We start from the raw sequence: 17,903 nt of genomic DNA on the forward strand, positions 1-17,903 counted from the left end.
TGTCCAGATGGGATAGGGCAGTGTGCAGTGTGATGGCGATTGCATCATCTGTGGACCTGTTGGAGCGGTATGCAAACTGAAGTGGGTCTTGGGTGGCAGGTAAGGTGGAGGTGATATGATCCTTGACTAGTCTCTCAAAGCACTTCATAATGACTGAAGTGTGCTACGGGGCGGTAGTCATTTAGTTCAGTTATCTTTGCCATCTTGGGTACAGGAACAATGGTGGCCATCTTGAAGCATGTGGGGACAGCAGACTGGGATAGGGAGCGATTGAATATGTCCGTAAACACACCAGCCAGCTAGCCTGAGTATGCTCTGAGAACGTAACTAGGGATGCCGTCTGGGCCAGCAGCCTTGCTAGGGTTAACACGTTTAAATGTTTCACTCACCTCGGCCACAGAATAGTAGAGGGGGCGCACTCCTTATTAGCGGGCCGTGGTGGTGGCACTGTAATATCCTCAAAGCGGGCAAAGAAGATGTTTAGTTAGTCTGGAAGCGTGATGTCGGTGTCCGTGACTTGGCTGGTTTTCTTTTTGTAGTCTGTGATTTCCTGTAGACCTTGCCACATATGTCTTGTGTCTGAGCCATTGCATTGCGACTCCACTTTGTCCCTGTACCGGTATTTCGCTTTTTTAATTTATGCGGAGGGAATAGCTACACTGTTTATATTCAGCCATATTCCCAGACCTCTTTCCATGGTTAAATGCGGTGGTTCGCACTTTCAGTTTTGCGCGATTGTCGCCATCCATCCACTGTTTCTGGTTAGGGTAGGTTTTAATAGTCACAGTGGGTACAACATCTCCAATGCACTTCCTTACTCACTCACCGAGTCAGCGTTAAGATGTGATTGGTTACATTGTCTACTGCAGGGTTCCCCAACTGGCATTTAGGTGATTTTATTTGGCCCCCCAAGTTTTTGGAGAAAAAAAAGTAATAATATATATTTTTATTGTTGGACATAAAATACTATAAAAACAACAGCAAATCAGCTCCAAGTTACTTTTATTTTGGAAATCTGTTCCAAAATATTCCCACGCATAATAGAGAGATACAGTACCAGTCAAAAGTTTGGACACATCTACTCATTCAATGGATTTTCTTTATTTTTACTATTTTCTACATTGTAAAATAATAGTGAAGACATCAGAACTATGAAATAATACATATGGAATCATGTAGTAACCACAAAAGTGTTAAACAAATAAAAAATATATTTTTGATTTTTGATTTTTCAAAGTAGCCACCCTTTGCCTTGATGACAGCTTTGCACAATATTGTATGTAAAGTGGTAGGCAACAAAGAAAGAGTGAGATATAACTAACTAACTTACTTAACCATTAATTTGTCATGTTCACAGACTGTTTATTCTACTCTTTTCAAACTGAGAGGATTGTGTTTTTAATCAGCTCTCCCATCTCAGGGTGCCTATTAGTGGAGGGGATGTGACTGTGGAACTCCTTTCTGCAAGGATCAGAGACTCACATTAAATGAAGACACCTCGCTCTGTTCCTCTTCCCCTGACTTTGCACATCTATCACTGCACATCTATCACTCCAGTGTTTATTTGCTAAATTGTAATTGTTTCGCCACTATGGCCTATTTATTGCCTTTCCTCCCTTATCTTACCTCATTTGCACACACTGTATATAGACTTTTTTTCTATTGTCTTATTGACTGTATGTTTGTTTATTCCATGTGTAACTCTGTGTTGTTGTTTGTGTCACACTGCTTTGCTTTATCTTGGCCGGGTCGCAGTTGTAAATGAGAACTTGTTCTCAACTAGCCTACCGGGTTAAATAAAGGTGAAATAAAATAAAAAATTACATTCAAAAACATTGCATGCACAAGATTTTCAGGGTCATGACTCAATTAACCATCATCCTCCCCATGAGTTGGCGTGTCCTTTATATGCTTTCAGTTAACACAGGGAAGTTCTTAATTCCCCATTCTCCAATTACCTTGTGTATCAGAGATACCTCTGCTGACTAGTTTGTGTGAACATGTTCCTATGGTGGTTCATTACACACACTTCATAATGGTAACTGCCCAATCACACGCCATTGTCCTTCCTCCAATAGTCTCTAGTTTCAAATTTCACGTTTCATTAGTCGTATATACAGGATACACATGGTATACACCATCCAACGCAATGCTTACTTACAGGTTCCTTCTCAACAATGTGAAATAAGAAAAGATAAGAATACAAACAATGTAAATGGCTCAGTAGAATAAATATAAAACAGGAAGGCACAATTCATAGTCTAATATTTACACGTGTTTTTGGGAAGGGGGATTTGGGGGGCAAGTGTTTACATTGTGCAGTATTTAACAATACTAATAAGTCTGGTAGCAGCAGTTGTGGTTTGTGGATGAGTGTGTGGATGATTGTATATCTGTATGGGTGTGAGTGAGTGCATATGTGCTAAGGTGCAGAGAGTCAGTGCAGGTGGTCAGTCCAGTGCAAGTGTTCAGCAGCCTGATGGCTTGTAGGTAGAAACAGTCTCTGAGCCTATTGGTATCATATCTCATGCTCCGATACTGTCTGCTTAACGGTAAGGGAGTGAACAGCTCATGGCTGGGGTGTGTGGGGTCCTTGATGATCCTGAGGGCCATCCTCAGGCACCATTTTGAGTAGATGTTCTGAATGGGTGGGACCATGGTCCCAGTGTTGTACTGGGCCATCTTCACCTCCTGCTGGAGAGCCTTGAGGTCGCAGATGGAGAAATTCTCATACCAGGCCGTGATGCAACTGGTCAGGACTCTCTCGATGGTGCAGTGGTAGTATTTGGAGAGGACCCGGGATGTCGTGCCAAATTTCTTCAGCCACCTTAGGAAGTAGAGATGCTGATGCGCCCTTTTGACAAAAGTTAGTGTTGTTGGTCCATGTCAAGTCCTCAGTGATGTGGACACCGAGGAACATAAAACTGCTGACTCTACTGCAGTTTCATTGATTGGATTGGGGCATGTTCCCTCCTCTGCTTCCTGAAGTCAACAAGCATCTCCTTTGTTTTGCTGACGTTGAGGGAGAAGTTGTTGTCCTGGCACCCCAATGCCAGTTCACTTACCTTCTCCCTATAGGCTGACCACTGCCGACAGTGTGAGCCGATCAAACAAATGTTCAGAGCCCTTTTTTACTATGAGGTTGTGCTCTGTGTTAGGCCACCAGGGATAACATAGTATAGTAATGACCTTCTCTGCCCACAGCTGGTGTAACGTCTTGGTGTCCTTTCTGATTGGTGCCCACCTGGAAGACCCTGGGGCCTCATTTATAAACTGTGCGTACGTACAAAATATACCCCAAAAATGTGCGTGCGTCAGTTTTCACGCAAAAGTTAGCATTCATACAAATTTTACTTGACAAGAGAATGTCCTCATCTCCCCACAAACCTTAGACCATGCGGACACCCATCTGCTAGTGGTTGAAATATTGTATTGCAAGCTGGCAAGTAAGTGTTTGTGCAGATGGGGGATATGATGAAAAGCTTATTCATAAAAAACACAGATTTATTTTTAGAATCTAAAATAATTAGACATAGGAATCTTATAATTAGACATACAGTACCAGTCAAAAAATTGAATATACCTGCTCATTAAATTGCTTTTCTTTATTTTTACTATTTTCTACATTGTAAAACAATACATTTTATATTTGAGATTCTTCAAAGTAACCAACCTTTGCCTTGATGACAGCTTTGCACACTCTTAGCATTCTCTCAACCAGTTTCATGAGATATTCACCTGGAATGCATTTAAATTAGAAGCTGTGCCTTGTTAAAAGTTCATTTGTGGAATTTCTGGCCTTCTGGCGTTTGAACTAATCAGTTGTGTGGCAAGAACAACTCAAATAAGCAAAGAGAAAAGACCGTCCATCATTATTTTAAGACAGTGAAGGTCAGTCAATCTGGAAACTTTCAATAACTTTGAAAGTTTCTTCAAGTGAAGTTGCAAAAACCATCAAGCCCTATGATGAAACTGGCTCTCGTGAGGACCGCAACAGGAAAGTAAAATCCAGAGTTATCACTGCTGCAGAGGATCATTGGAGTCATCCACCTTAGAAATTGCAGCCCAAAGTAAATGCTTCACAGAGTTCAAGTAACAGACACATCTCAACATCAACTGTTCAGAGGAGACTGCGTGAATCAGGCCTTCATGGTCTAATTGCTGCAAAGAAACCACTACTACAGGACACCAATAATAAGAAGAGACTTGCTTGGGCCAGGAAACATGAGCAATGGATATTAGACCTGTGGAAATCTGTCCTTTGGTCTGGTGTGTCCAAATGTGAGATTTTTAGTTCCAACCTCTATCTTTGTGAGACACAGAGTAGGTGAACGGATGATCTCTGCATGTGTGGTTCCCAAAGTGAAGCATGGAGGAGGAGGTATGCTGTGTGGGGGTGCTTTGCTTGTGACACTGTCTGTGATTTATTTAGAATTATTATTTAGCACACTTAACCAGCATGCCTACCACAACATTCTGCAGCCATACGCCATCCCACCTGGTTTGCTCTTAGTGGGACCTCCAGGCTGTGTAAGGGCTATTTGACCAAGAAGGAAAGTGCTGGAGAGTGCTGCATCAGATGACCTGGCCTCCGCAATCACCGTTCATCAACCCAATTGAGATGGTTTGGGATGCGTTGGAACACAGAGTGAAGGAAAAGCAGCCAACAACTGCTCAGCATATGTGGGAACTCTTTCAAGAATGGTGGAAAAGCATTCCAGGTGAAGCTGGTTGAGAGAATGCCAAGAGTGTGCAAAGGTACCATCAAGGCAAAGGGTGGCTACTTTGAAGCATCTCAAATATAACACTTTTTTTGCATTCTACGTTATTCTATAGTTTTGATGTCTTCACTATTATTCTACTATGTAGAAATTAGTAAAAAATAAAGAAAAGCCCTTTAATGAGTAGGCGTGACCTAGTAGCCTAGTAAATAGATAGGCTAAATATATTTCAAGTTGTGCAATATCATAAGCAGCATGGTTTATATTACCAGTATACAGTCGAATTTAACAGCTGATCTATTACATAGAAGTAGGCCTATTTATCAAGTTTCAAGTTTTTATTGTCATGTGCACAAGTACAGTGAACTGTAAGTGCTGTTATTGTGAAGTGGAAACGTCTAGGAGCAAGAACATCTCAGCCGCAAAGTGGGAGCAAGCTCACAGAACAAGACCGCCGAGTGCTGAAGCTCGTAGCGCATAAACGCATGTCCTCGGTTGCAACACTCACTACCGAGTTCCAAACTGCCTCTGGAAGCAATGTCAGCATAAAAACTGTTTATCGGAAGCTTCATGAAATGGGTTTCCATGGGCGAGCAGCCGCACAAGCCTAAGATGACCATGCACAATACTAAGCATCGGCTAGATTGGGGTAATGTTTTGCCTCCATTGGACTCTGGAGCAGTGGAAATGCGTTCTCTGGAGTGATGAATCACGCTTCACCATCTGGCAGTCTAACGGGTCAATCCGGGTTTGGCGGATGCCAGGAGAACGCTACTTGCCCGAATGCATAGTGCCAACTGTAAAGTTTGGTGGAGGTGGAATAATGGTCTGGGGCTGTTTTTCATGGTTCGGGCTAGGCCCCTTAGTTCCAGCGAAGGGAAATCTTAACGCTACAGCATATGATGACATTCTAAATGATTCTGTGCTTCCAACTTTGTGGCAACAGTTTAGGGAAGGCCCTTTCCTGTTTCAGCATGATAATCCCTTCGTGCACAAAGCGAGGTCCATACATAAAAGGTTTGTTGAGATCGGTGTGGGAAAACATGACTGGCCTGCACAGAGTACTGACCTCAACTCTATCAAACACCTTTGGGATGAATTGGAACATCAAATGCAACGCAGGTCTAATCACCCAACATCAATGAAGGCGAGGTCAGTACAGATGCATCAAAGCTGGGACCGAGAGTCTGAAAAACAGCTTCTATCTCAAGGCCATCAGACTGTTAAATAGCCATCACTAGCACATTAGAGGCTGCTACCTATATACACAGACTTGAAATCACTGGCCACATTTTTTTATTTGGATTTTAATGCTCTTGTGGCTGAATGAAAGTCCCTGCAGCAATGTACCAACATCTAGCGGAAAGCCTTCCCAGAAGAGTGGAGGCTATTATAGCAGCAAAGAGGGGACCAACCTAATATTAATGACCTATATTTTGGAATGAGATGTTCGACATGCAGGTGTCCACACACTTTGAGTCATGTAGTGTATTTGACAGTATGGGTAGGCTGCTGTGCGATAGGTGTGTTTTCTATTTTCTATTTAATCACATAGCCTTTACCCATGTGGGACATATAAACCTAATGCCAATAGTTCCAAATTATACAGCAGATAAAGGGCGTTATTGTCACCATAAAAGGTGATTGGAGGCATTTTCCAGGCAGAGTTTTAATGCTGTTCACTCGCGCACAGTTTTACGACAGGTCTGATTTATAATAGGAAACATGTATACAGAATGTATGTATGGCGAGCGCCAAGTTTATTAATCTTAATATTTTGTCCGTGCGCAGACTTTTCAGAAATGGCGCAGAAATGTTGTGTAAAATTGACGGAATGGTTACAAATGAGTGTAACGGTTTTCTTTATGAGAAGGAGAGTCGGACCAAAATGCGGCGTGTCTATTGCAATCCATGTTTAATGAATTAACACACTAAACACAAACACTACCAAAACAATAAACTTAACAAAACCCGAAACAGCCTATACTTGTGTATCCTAACACAGAACAATGACATCAGGACACTAAGGACAATCACCCACGACAAACTCAAAGAATATGGCTGCCTAAATATGGTTCCCAATCAGAGACAACGATAAACACCTGCCTCTGATTGAGAACCACTTCAGACAGCCATAGACTTAGCTAGAACACCCCACTAGCTACAATCCCCACACATACACACCACATACAAAAACCCATGCCACACCCTGGCCTGACCAAATAAATAAAGATAAACACAAAATACTTTGACCAGGGTGTGACAGAACCCCCCCCCTAAGGTGCGGACTCCCGAACGCACCTCAAAACAATAGGGAGGGTCCGGGTGGGCGTCTGTCCATGGTGGCGGCTCCGGCGCGGGACGTGGACCCCACTCAATCAATGTCTTAGTCCCTTCTCCTCGCGTCCCTGGATAGTCCACCCTCGCCGCCGACCATGGCCTAGTAGTCCTCACCCAGAACCCCACTGGACTGAGGAGCAGATCGGGACTGAGGGGCAGCTCGGGACTGAGGCAGCTCGGGACTGAGGGGAAGCTCAGGAGTGAGAGGAAGCTCAGGAGTGAGAGGAAGCTCAGGCAGGTTGATGAATCTACCTGGCTGGCTGGTGGTTTCGGCAGATCCTGGCTGACTGGCAGATCCTGGCTGACTGGCAGATCTGGAAGAGTCTGGTCGACTGGCAGATCTTGAAGAGTCTGGTCGACTGGCAGATCTGGAAGAGTCTGGTCGACTGGCAGATCTGGAAGAGTCTGGTCGACTGGCAGATCTGGAAGAGTCTGGTCGACTGGCAGATCTGGAAGAGTCTGGTCGACTGGCAGATCTGGAAGAGTCTGGTCGACTGGCAGATCTGGAAGAGTCTGGTCGACTGGCAGATCTGGAAGAGTCTGGTCGACTGGCAGATCTGGAAGAGTCTGGTCGACTGGCAGATCTGGAAGAGTCTGGTCGACTGGCAGATCTGGCTGCTCCATGCTGACTGGCTGCTCCATGATGACTGGCAGCTCTGGCTGCTCCATGCTGACTGGCTGCTCCATGCTGACTGGCTGCTCTGGCTGCTCCATGCTGACTGGCTGCTCCATGCTGACTGGCAGCTCTGGCTGCTCCATGCTGACTGGCTGCTCCATGCTGACTGGCTGCTCTGGCTGCTCCATGCTGACTGGCTGCTCCATGCTGACTGGCTGCTCCATGCTGACTGGCGGCCCTGGCTGCTCCATGCTGACTGGCGGCCCTGGCTGCTCCATGCTGACTGGCGGCCCTGGCTGCTCCATGCTGACTGGCGGCCCTGGCTGCTCCATGCTAACTGGCAGCTCTGGCGGCTCCTTGCAGACTGGCAGCTCTGGCGGCTCCTTGCAGACTGGCAGCTCTGGCGGCTCCTTGCAGACTGGCAGCTTTGGCGGCATCCTGCAGACAGGCAGCTCTGGCGGCTCCTTGCAGACTGGCAGCTCCTTACAGACTGGCAGCTCTATGCAGACTGGCAGCTCCTTGCAGACTGGCAGCTCTATGCTAACTGGCAGCTCTATGCTAACTGGCAGCTCTATGCTAACTGGCAGCTCTATGCTAACTGGCAGCTCTATGCTAACTGGCAGCTCTATGCTAACTGGCAGCTCTGAACAGGCGGGAGACTCCGGCAGCGCTGTAGAGAAGGAAGGCTCTAACAGCGCTAAACAGGCGGGAGACTCCGACAGCGCTGGAGAGGAGGAGGGCTCCGACAGCGCTGGACAGGCGAGGCGCACTATAGGCCTGATGCGTGGTGCTGGCACTGGTGGTACTGGGCCGAGGACACGCACAGGAAGCCTGGTGCGGGGAGCTGCTACCGGAGGGCTGGGGTGTGGAGGTGGCACAGGATGGGTTAGATCGTGAAGGCGTACTGGAGATCTTGAGAGCGGTGCTGGCACAGGACGTGCAAGGCTAGGGAGGTGCACAGGAGGCCTGGTACGTGAGACTGGCACCATCTTAACCAGCCGACTAACACGCACCTCAGGACGAGTATGGAGCGCTGACCCAGGTGCCATCAAATCCCCGACACGCTCCGTCGGGCGAATTCCATGTTTAAAACACCAACACAGCAACTCCCTCATTTCTCTCTCCTCCAATTTCCCCATTAACTCCTTCACAGTCTCTGTTTCGCTCACCTCCAACACCGGCTCTGGTCTCCTCCTTGGCTCCTCACGATAAACAGGGAGAGTTGGCTCAGGTCTGGCTCCTGACTCTGCCACACTCTCCCTGAGCCCCCCCCCAAGAAATTTTTGGGGCTGACTATGGGGCCTCCGTCCGCGCCGCCTTGCTTGCTTCGCAAACTCCATTCTCCTATATCCTTCCGCGCACTGCTCCATCGAATCCCAGGCGGGCTCCGGCACTCTCCCTGGGTCGACCGCCCACCTGTCTATCTCCTCCCAAGAAGTATAGTCCATACTGTACTCCACTTTGGGCTGTTCTTGCCTGTTGACACGCTGCTTGGTCCCTTTGTGGTGGGTGATTCTGTAACGGTTTTCTTTATGAGAAGGAGAGTCGGACCAAAATGCGGCGTGTCTATTGCAATCCATGTTTAATGAATTAACACACTAAACACAAACACTACCAAAACAATAAACTTAACAAAACCCGAAACAGCCTATACTTGTGTATCCTAACACAGAACAATGACATCAGGACACTAAGGACAATCACCCACGACAAACTCAAAGAATATGGCTGCCTAAATATGGTTCCCAATCAGAGACAACGATAAACACCTGCCTCTGATTGAGAACCACTTCAGACAGCCATAGACTTAGCTAGAACACCCCACTAGCTACAATCCCCACACATACACACCACATACAAAAACCCATGCCACACCCTGGCCTGACCAAATAAATAAAGATAAACACAAAATACTTTGACCAGGGTGTGACAATGAGGCACATTTACTTTCCAACCTTGTCTCCCATGCAGCCCCCCTCTGCTTTAAGGGACATAGTGATCCATCATCTGTCAAGATCATTTTGTTTACTCATAATTTTCTTGCCAAAGCCAATCAGTTTGTTTACAGCTTAAAATCACTTGCAACACTGAATTCTTATGAAGCCCTATTTGTAACTTGAAGCAGTATACTATGACTTCTATGCTGCAACTAAAATGTATGGCAACTAGTGGAATGGACTGAACATGATCCTTTACTATCTATTTACCATAACTTTTACCAGATTTCATACATGTCCTTCTGATTGCAATGAAAACTTTTGTCTTCAGCACGTAGTAGAATATTAACACCTGGAAGCTGGATCAACACTTCTGGGGCTCCTGCCTAAACCAGTACTGATAGGAATGTACTGTGGTGGTGGCATAACGCATGTCAGGAGAGGACTCACATTTAGCTGATCAATGTAAGCTGTTAATGAATCCAATCGCAGGGATGTTTAATGAGATCTATGGGGACTTCAGCATTACAGGTTGACCTGTCACGCTTTAATGTCTTCAAATGGCAGCAGTTACATTAGACTGCTTACTCAGATATGAAATGATGTTATATTTTGCTCCAGAGCAGTAACTCTCTGATATTCCGACCACTAGTTCCACCACTGAGGACGTCTGTGTGGGTGCTTGTGTGTGTGTGCGTCGTTTCTCTGCTACATGGATATTCCAAAGATCTTGACAATAGTTGTATAACAGTGTAGCTGTGTTTATTAACACGCAAATGTAATTCCCTTTACCATTGTCCAGACACCCCATCTCACATCACTGTAGGCTATGTGTGGCCTGTGCTCAGCTGCTCCACTCCATGTGAATGACCCTGGGTAGGGTCTGTCTATGAAACGTATGCAGTCAGTCAGTGTTGTTATTGTATTCTGTGAGGTGTGGGTGGAAACTGTTTGCATGATCCGTTTCCTCAGTCTTGATTTAGCTGTCCAGGCAGCTGACTGTGTCCAAAGGAAGGGTTGGCAGTTCACAAGCTCCTAGCCTTCCCTCGGGACTCCCGTTCAGGGGAGTCTGCAGTTACCATAGATACGACAGTCCATGACTAGCAACCTTCCTTTGTATGGCTTAGAGAATAATCACAATTAGAAAGGATTTGTTTAAATTTAAACTAGCCTCTGAAGGGTTTACCGGTAATGCCCATTTTCAGATATTTAGATACCTCGACTTGGTGCAGATGAGATAAGTTGTGAATGGTGATAGGATTGTTCAATTTATTATCAAGAATTGACAGAATTGACAGAAATATTACTGTCACATTGATTAGATTGGCACCACTCAATCTGCAATAGTTGTTTTCTGGAAAATGTCTTGGGTGCATTGAGCTTGAAGTTCTATCATGGAGTATAACAGATTTGATTTCCCTCTTTAGAGATAAAGTAGAGTCAATATTAAACATCATCTCACAGTTAAAGGGATACTTCCGGATTTTGGCAATGATGTCCTTCATCTACTTCCCCAGAGTCAGATGAACTATGTATGAAAGAAGTTAGAGGTAGTTTTGTGAGCCACTGCTAACTGGCGTTAGCGCAATGACTGGAAGTCTATGGGTATCTGCTAGCATGATAGTCAAATCAAATTGTATTTGTCACGTGCTTTGTAAACAAGCAGTGAAATGCATATGAGCCCTTACCAACAATGCAAAGAAAAATACAATTGAGAATGAATAGAAAAGTAATAAGATGTTATAATAAAAGTAATAATAAACACACAATGAGGTATGATAACATGGCTATATACACGGGATACCAGTACCGAGTCAATATGCAGGTGTACGAGGTAATTGAGGTAGATACAGTATATACATACAGTGCCTTGCGAAAGTATTCGGCCCCCTTGAACTTTGCGACCTTTTGCCACATTTCAGGCTTCAAACATAAAGATATAAAACTGTATTTTCACAACAACAACAAGTGGGACACAATCATGAAGTGGAACGACATTTATAGGATATTTCAAACTTTTTTAACAAATCAAAAACTGAAAAATTGGGCGTGCAAAATTATTCAGCCCCCTTAAGTTAATACTTTGTAGCGCCACCTTTTGCTGCGATTACAGCTGTAAGTCGCTTGGGGTATGTCTCTATCAGTTTTGCACATCGAGAGACTGAAATTTTTTCCCATTCCTCCTTGCAAAACAGCTCGAGCTCAGTGAGGTTGGATGGAGAGCATTTGTGAACAGCAGTTTTCAGTTCTTTCCACAGATTCTCGATTGGATTCAGGTCTGGACTTTGACTTGGCCATTCTAACACCTGGATATGTTTATTTTTGAACCATTCCATTGTAGATTTTGCTTTATGTTTTGGATCATTGTCTTGTTGGAAGACAAATCTCCGTCCCAGTCTCAGGTCTTTTGCAGACTCCATCAGGTTTTCTTCCAGAATGGTCCTGTATTTGGCTCCATCCATCTTCCCATCAATTTTAACCATCTTCCCTGTCCCTGCTGAAGAAAAGCAGGCCCAAACCATGATGCTGCCACCACCATGTTTGACAGTGGGGATGGATTGTTCAGCTGTGTTGCTTTTACGCCAAACATAACGTTTTGCATTGTTGCCAAAAAGTTCAATTTTGGTTTCATCTGACCAGAGCACCTTCTTCCACATGTTTGGTGTGTCTCCCAGGTGGCTTGTGGCAAACTTTAAACGACACTTTTTATGGATATCTTTAAGAAATGGCTTTCTTCTTGCCACTCTTCCATAAAGGACAGATTTGTGCAATATACGACTGATTGTTGTCCTATGGACAGAGTCTCCCACCTCAGCTGTAGATCTCTGCAGTTCATCCAGAGTGATCATGGGCCTCTTGGCTGCATCTCTGATCAGTCTTCTTCTTGTATGAGCTGAAAGTTTAGAGGGACGGCCAGGTCTTGGTAGATTTGCAGTGGTCTGATACTCCTTCCATTTCAATATTATCGCTTGCACAGTGCTCCTTGGGATGTTTAAAGCTTGGGAAATCTTTTTGTATCCAAATCCGGCTTTAAACTTCTTCACAACAGTATCTCGGACCTGCCTGGTGTGTTCCTTGTTCTTCATGATGCTCTCTGCGCTTTTAACGTACCTCTGAGACTATCACAGTGCAGGTGCATTTATACGGAGACTTGATTACACACAGGTGGATTGTATTTATCATCATTAGTCATTTAGGTCAACATTGGATCATTCAGAGATCCTCACTGAACTTCTGGAGAGAGTTTGCTGCACTGAAAGTAAAGGGGCTGAATAATTTTGCACTCCCAATTTTTCCGTTTTTGATTTGTTAAAAAAGTTTGAAATATCCAATAAATGTCTTTCCACTTCATGATTGTGTCCCACTTGTTGTTGATTCTTCACAAAAAAATACAGTTTTATATCTTTATGTTTGAAGCCTGAAATGTGGCAAAAGGTCACAAATTTCAAGGGGGCCAAATACTTTCGCAAGGCACTGTAACCCTGAATTAATTTGATTATTGCTGACTGTTTGAAATGCAGTGTATTGAGCTTTAATTTGCAACACAGCTTATTTAGAGAATTTTTTTTATTTTAATCGAGATATATATCGTGAATCGCCCATAAATTTGAAAAAAAATCTAGATATGATCTTTAGGCCATACCGCCCAGCCCTACGTAGAGCCCTCTGGCAGCATTATGGAAAGTCACCCTTCCATCACATTTTTGCCCATTTTTTCAATATAGAACATATTATTTTATTCAGCAATGTGCCTTGAGCACGAGGTGAGAACGGTGCTTGTTGTTCACCTCGTGGGCTAATAGCCTAACTATAGCTATCAAAGTGCTAGCCTGGTGCTAGGGGGTTCTTTCAGTCTGGAAAACCTCTTTCGACTGACACCATTCGGTGTAGCTGGTCGGATCTAGCTAACAGAAAAGGAGTGAACGCAAAGTGTGTTGAAAAGAGAGGTAAGTTAGCAATTCTACCGAGTTTCTATCCACTTCCTCTTTTTGTCCGGTTGTCGCATAGAGATGTACAAAGATCGCGAAGTTGAATCGGTCTCAATGGCACTGCCCGTGCGCTCTCAGATGCGATAATAGGATAGACACAATGTTGCGATCTCTATACATGTCTATGCGACAACGGGCCATAATAAGGAAGTAAACTTTGATTAAGGGGCAGTGCAGTCAAAACTAGATTTTACATTTTTTTCCTATGATATTTCCACTATATGACATCGAAATAACACTGAAATTGTGAAAATGACGATAATGCCCTTTTAGTGTAAAACAGTGGTATTAAAAGTCTGGGTCACGACCCCTAGTTGGGTTGAGGGGGAACTGCAATAGGGTCATACATATACAGTACCAGTCAAAAGTTTGTACACACCTACCCATTCCAGGGTTTTATTTGATTTTTACAATTTTCTACATTGTAGAATAATAGTGAAGACATCAAATCTATGAAATAACACATATGGAATCATGTAGTAACCCAAAAAGTGTTAAATATATTTTAGATTTTAGATTCTTCAAAGTAGCCACCCTTTGCCTTGATGACAGGTTTGCACAGTCTTGGCATTCTCTCAACTAGCTTGGGTGATTGTGGAGGCCAAGTCATCTGATAAAGCACTCCATCACTCTGTTTGGTCAAATAGTCTTTACACAGCCTGGAGGGGAATTGGGTAATTGTCCTGTTGAAAAACAAATGATAGTCCCACAAAGTGCAAACCAGATGCCATGGCGTATAGCTGCAGAATGCTGTGGTAGGCATGCTGGTTAAGCCTACCAACCATACATTTTAAATAAATCACAGACAGTGTCACCATCAAAGCACCCCCACACCATCACACCTCCAACTCTATGCTTCACGGTGGGAACCACATATGCAGAGATCCGTTCACCTACTCTGCGTCTCACAAAGACACAGAGGTTGGAACCAAAAATCTAAAATTTGGACTCATCAGACAAAAGGACAGATTTCCACCGGTCTAGTGTCCAATGCTCGTGTTTCTTGACCAAAGCAAGTCTCCTTTAGTAGTGTTTTTTTTGCAGCGATTCGACCATGAAGGCCTTTGTTGATGTTGAGATGTGTCTCTTACTTGAACTCTGAAGCATTTATTTGGGCTGCAATCTGAGGTGCAGTTAACTCTAATGAATTTATCCTCTGCAGCAGAGGTAACTCTGCGTCTTCCTTTTCTGTGGCGGTCCTCATGAGAGCCATTTTCATCATTGCTCTTGATAGTTTTTGCGACGGCACTTGAAAAAAAATTCAAAGTTCTTGAAATTTTCCAGATTGACTGACCTTTATATCTTAAAGTAATGATGGACTGTCATTTCTCTTTGCTTATTTGAGTTGTTCTTGCCATAATATGGACTTGGTCTTTTACCAAGTAGAGCTATCTTCTGTATACCACCCCTACCTTGCCACAACACAACTGATAATCTCAAACGCATTAAGAATGAAGGAAATTCCACAAATTAACTTTTAACAATGCACACCTGTTAATTGAAATGCATTCCAGGTAACTACCCCATGAAGCTGGTTGACAGAATGCCAAGAGTGTGGAAAGTTGTCATCAAGGCAAACGATGGCTACTTTGAATAATCTCAAATATAAAATATACTTTATATAACACTTTTTTGGTTACTACATGATTCCATATGTGTTATTTCATAGTTTTGATGTCTTCACTATTATTCTATAATGTAGAACATTTGAAAGAATGAAGAAAAACCCTTGAATGAGTAGGTGTGTCCTATCTTTTGACTGGTACTATATATAGACACACCCTATGTGTTTGAACTTTTACTGAACTTGTCTGGTGCTTTAAGTACGCTCTTTGATTAAATAATGAAGTCACACTAATGACTCGAGAGGAGCCAGAGATCAATATAGCCTAACCAGTTAGAAAAAAACAGTTTCCGAGCCTACTCACACTGCTGCTGGCCTTTGCAGGCCTTTGATTCTGCCATTGTGCTCCTGAAGTAGCCCGGTAATATGCTACATCAGCGGTCGGCAACCATTTCTATTTGGAGTGCCAATTTATCTTACCATTTCTACCAGTCTGCGTGCCAGTTATGATTTTCATATGCACATTTTCATGGAACAGTTTCACTTCATTTTGAATAATATTTGTATCTCAAAATCATTGTGTGTGGTTAATCTACATTCAATCTAAATCTAAATGAAAATTATGCAAATCTAAAAGTATCCTGTATTGCCATTGCCAACTATGTAACAAACCCAACAAAAAAACATTGCAGTTTACAGGTAGAAAATATCCTGATAAAAATAAATATCCTTTAAATTACATTTTCTACCCATGGCCTGTCTGCAACAATCTTGAAATATTGTATCAACTATCAACTGAGTCACCCCAAAACTTTACCAAGCAAACTTCAAACATTGTATAAAATATTCTGGGCCCTCAGTTTCCTGTGCCAGTGAGCTCGAGACAGACACAGGTGTAGGCTATTTGTGGAAGGGATAAGAAGTAATCAGGTATTTTAAGACATTTCCACTGGATCAGAGCATTACATTTTTCTGTTTCATGCCAAGTGGTTATCGAAAGAGAGCTGGAAATGTTGTTCAAATACTTTGAGGGACTATTGTCATTTTCAATTGATTCTAAAAACAGACTTTGTTTACTTGCTGTTTGAGGTGAAGAAAAATTACTTTGAGAAGCTCCACAGCTCATTAGTGGTGGTGAGTTAAGACAATCAGAGATACTATCAGACATCCCCAAATGGGCACATTTATAGGCCTAAAATTGCACGCAGGCCAGGTAGACTAGTCCTACTTCTATATGCGTAATCAGGTGTGCATCCTTACACAACATAGACAGGAGAGTTTAAAACAAAAGATGATGAATAAACTGACAAAACTCGTAAATGGAATGAAATGAACAAAAACTTGTTTCTGACAAGTGTAGTATAGGTTGTGAGTTCTACAAAACACATGTAAACTCCGACAATGAGAACGGTAAATTACTGTAATAAAAATATATTTTATGTATTAACAGAAATTACCATAACCAAACAAACATTGCAGATTAGAAATGATGTGAATTAATAGGTAAATGTTGGCTACTACTGGTGATGTATGTAATGGGGAATTGATGGACTTAGTAAACAATGCACACAATGAAGTTATGAAACAATAAATACTCACAAAATGGTGAGTGAGAGCTCATTCTGGAGAGAGACGTGCCTTGTTCATCTGAGCCACAATCCTCATATTCTTGGACCGTGGCCTCCTCAATGGATTAGTTCACTAAGACAGGCACAAATCACACAGGTGTCTTGTGTGCCAAGAAAAAAAATGTTTTCTATATTGCGCTGTCAAAATGTACCGGTCTTCAAGGGTTTGCTGGTTTGAGGCAAAAATAATACCTAAAGTGACCTAAATACCCAACTTTTGGCTAGCTCTAGTGGTACGTACATCAACTGGCGAAAACTAGCCAAGTTAATTGACTTCTGTTGAAACGGGACAAAAAGGCTATAAAACATTTCCATACACACAACAGCACACTCTAATATACTTGTCCTCTTGCTCAGTTGTGCACCGGGGCCTCCCACTCCTCTTTCTATTCTGGTTAGAGCCAGTTTGCGCTGTTTTGTGAAGGGAGTAGTACAAAGCGTTGTACAAGATCTTCAGTTTCTTGGCCATTTCTCGCATGGAATAGCCTTCTTTTCTCAGAACAAGAATAGACTGACGAGTTTCAGAAGAAAGTGTTTGTTTCTGGCCATTTTGAGCCTGTAATGGAACCCACAAATGCTGACGCTCCAGATACTGAACTAGTCTAAAGAAGGACAGTTTTATTGCTTCTTTAATCAGAACCACACTTTTCAGCTGTGCTAACATAATTGCAAAAGGGTTTTCTAATGATCAATTAGCCTTTTAAAATGATGTTTCCAGCTACAATAATCATTGACAACATTAATAATGTCTACACTGTATTTCTGATAAATTTGGTGTGATTTTAATGGACCAAAAATGTGCTTTTCTTTCAAATACAAGGACATTTCAAGGCGACCCCAATCTTTTGAATGGTACTGTATGTGAACAGACATTTTCAGTGATGAAATATAGAAAGTCAAGGCACAGATCGTCTCTTACTCTCTCTCACCTCTCAGCAATCCTGAGCATAGCAACGTCAGAAACTATACCTGACTTCACTGCTGTAGTCAATGCCCATCAGAGACTTCACTCCTCACACTGATTGAGTAGTTTAAATGTAATGTTGAGCTCTCTCTCTTTCTTGTGTTTTTGTGCATACCCGTTAACAAGAGTAAAGTAAGTAGCCTA

General features: G+C 43.0%; 1 protein-coding gene across 2 annotated transcripts in view; it reads left to right on the forward strand.

Annotated features, from left to right (window-relative positions):
- Positions 1-17,903, forward strand: part of LOC110533845 (transmembrane protein FAM155B-like) — a 59,575-nt gene that overhangs the window by 11,026 nt on the left and 30,646 nt on the right. The window lies entirely within an intron of this gene.

The sequence above is a fragment of the Oncorhynchus mykiss genome, chromosome 10, assembly GCF_013265735.2.
Source record: "Oncorhynchus mykiss isolate Arlee chromosome 10, USDA_OmykA_1.1, whole genome shotgun sequence".
In the NCBI taxonomy this organism is placed as follows: domain Eukaryota; kingdom Metazoa; phylum Chordata; class Actinopteri; order Salmoniformes; family Salmonidae; genus Oncorhynchus; species Oncorhynchus mykiss.